The 2,907-nt window shown below is 47.5% G+C and overlaps 1 non-coding gene across 1 annotated transcript; it reads left to right on the forward strand.

Moving 5' to 3' along the window:
- Positions 1–424: 424 nt before the first annotated feature.
- On the forward strand, positions 425–497 carry TRNAK-UUU (transfer RNA lysine (anticodon UUU)). Its single transcript has one exon. It is a non-coding gene; the product is annotated as a tRNA-Lys (tRNA).
- The last annotated feature ends 2,410 nt before the right edge of the window (positions 498–2,907 follow it).

A 2,907-nucleotide genomic window follows, 5' to 3' on the forward strand; every position in this document is an offset into this window, starting at 1 on the left:
GAGCCTAACTCAGGGCTCCACCTCACGACCCTGAGATCATGACCTGAGCCAAAACCAAGAGTCAGACACTTAACCTCCTGAGCCACCCAGGTGCCCCAGCAGATTTCTTTTTGTGGATTAATAACATCTCCCTTCATACATATATCACCTTTTATTGATCCACTTATGCATTGATGGTCATTTGTTTTGTTTCCATTTTGGAGCTATGACGAATAATGCTGCCCTGAACACTCACATACAAGTTTCTATGTGGATATATGTTTTCGTTTTCTTAAGTATATACCTAGGAGTGGATTTGCTGGGCAACAATTTTACTTTTTAATATTACATATTTATTTTGATGTGTCTTTTTAAAGCTGTATATATCATAGTGGGCCCTTGATTGCAAATATGTTGTTTCCTCAAGACAACTCTAAGTACAAGAGCCCGGATAGCTCAGTCAGTAGAGCATCAGATTTTTAATCTGAGGGTCCAGGGTTCATGTCCCTGTTCAGGCATCAGATACATCTTTGCGGGGGAGGGTGGGGTGGCAGGGTGATGGGTATTAAGGAGGGCACATGTTGTGATGAGCACTGGGTGTTATATGCAACTAATGAATCCCTGAACACTATATAAAAAGCTAATGATGTACTATACAGTGGCTAACTGAACATAATAAAAAAAAGACAACTCTAAGTACAATCGAATCGGCTGAAAGAAAATTCTGAGTACAAACAAACGCAAGTGATGGGTACGTGTGGCCCAGACCACGCAGGTGATACAGCGGTCACCCAGGAAACACTTGGGCAGACAAATAGCCTGTCTGGAGATACTTCAATCTCCTCATTTTCAGAATGGGAAATTATAGCTGCCTCACAGGATCTTGTGATGTTGAAATTAGGTGAGAAATGTGAAACCCCTCCAGTCTTCTCAGCTTTGGATGCAGATGGAATCCCGTAAGCCTTATTGACCCTCCTTTCCAGCATAATTCCCGGACCTCAGGCCCCTTCAGAGGGCACCCTCCATCCCACTCTGATTTCTGGGAATTTTCTGAGCAGCCTCCGTCATAACGTGCTTATAAGTGAGCTGGTTAACATCAAGAACGAGGAAGCCCATGCTGGTGCCCCCTGGTGTGTGTCCCCAGCACCCACACCACACCCAAGGCTCCCATTCTTGCTGTCCTTCCAAGTTAACGCTGCCCAGCTAGAGAGACACCTTCCAGGATCCCTCACACCTACAAACCCGCAGGTGCCCCGGGGGTCTGGTGCAGACTTCGGACCCCAGCATGCGTCCAGAGAGGGGCTCCTCTAGCTGCCGCTTGAGATTCTTCCATCCTTAAGTTGGACCCCTAGGCTGGGATGGTGGCTGTTGTTACGACACCCCAATGCACTTTCCTCCTCTTCATATTTCAGTCAAGGAAAGGAACATGTCCAGTGTCAGCAGGTAGATGTTTGCAGCCCGATCAGCTCATCCCCTTTTAGACAGAGCCGAATAAACCAGTTCCCCCCAAGTTCAACTAGAGCTGTCCTGGCACATAGTAGGCCCTTATCAAAAGTTGTTCACTTCCCTCATGAGGATTTGAAATATGGTTTCCCTGACAGCGGCCCTAACACACCTGCTCTAGCCTGTTCCACCGCGGCGTGGTGGAACCACAAGAAGCCCTGAGGCCGTCACTCAACGCTTTTCCCTATTTCATTAGAAATTCTCACATCCCGCTGGGAGGCGTGTAGAACTTGCTTCCTCTCATTTATGAGGCAACCGAAACTCAGGAAAGCTCAAGTGCCTTTCGCAGCAACAGAGCGAGTCACTGTAATGCCAGATGTTAAAAGTTGAATTGTGTTCCTTCCCTGAAAATCCCTGTGTTGAAGTCCCAAACGCCCAGTACCTCACATGTGACTATATTAGGAGACAGGGTCTTTACAGAGCTAATTAGGTTAAAATGAGGTCATTAGGCTGGGCTCTAAGCCTGTATGACTGGTGTCCTTAGAAGACGAGGAGATTTGGAGGCAGGTATGCACACAGGGAGAACACCGCCTGAAGATGAACCAGAGATCAGGGTGATACTTCTGTAAGCCGAGGAACTCCAAAGATCGCCAGGAAAGCACCAGAAACCAGGAGTGGGGTGTGGGACGGATTCTGTCCCACAGTCATCAGAGGGGAGCAATCCTGCTGACAACTTGATCTTGGACTTCTGGCGTCCCAGAGCAGCCAGACCATACATTTCCGTTGTTCAAGCCACTCGGTGTGTAGTACTTTGGCATGGCAGCCCTAGCAAACCAAAGCAGTGGGATTCAGTCCCAGGTCTATCTTGAAGCACCGTGCTCAGCACCCACCTACAAGCAGGCTGAGAGCCAAGCACACACGCCAGCACTCTGTTTACGATTTACGGTTACAACAGAACTTCCTGTGTAACAAAACTCCTCTGACTTCAGATGTGTATTCCAACATGTGTGATCTCTCCATTAACACGAGCTACCTCCACAAAGAAACCAGAGTTCTGAAAGAATAGTAGCCCAGGGGCACCTGGGTGGCTCAGTCAGTTAAGCTTCTGCCTTCGGCTTGGGTCCTGATCCTAGGGTCCTGGGATTGAGCCCCACGTCATGGGGCTCTCTGCCTCCCTCCCTAGCAGGGAGCCTGCTTCTCCCTCTCCCTCTGCCTGCCACCCCCCTGCTTGTGCTCGCTCTCTCTTTCTGTCAAATGAATAAATAAAAAAATCTTAAAAAATAATAATAGTAGCCCAGAGCAATCACAGGGAAGGTCCTATTTACCTATGTATACCAATAGGGTACTACTGCATTTCCCTGCAGCGTAACAGTGCATATGATGATACCTCAAGATAAGAGTACGAAAATAATTTTTCAGGAAAGAATTATCCTACCTTCAAACATGGGAAAATGTGCTTTATTGCTGCAAAAGAATCCATCAAGA

Source organism: Mirounga angustirostris, unplaced genomic scaffold (assembly GCF_029215605.1).
Source record: "Mirounga angustirostris isolate CCGP_5_RB_7025 unplaced genomic scaffold, mMirAng1.0.hap1 SCAF_2, whole genome shotgun sequence".
NCBI lineage: Eukaryota > Metazoa > Chordata > Mammalia > Carnivora > Phocidae > Mirounga > Mirounga angustirostris.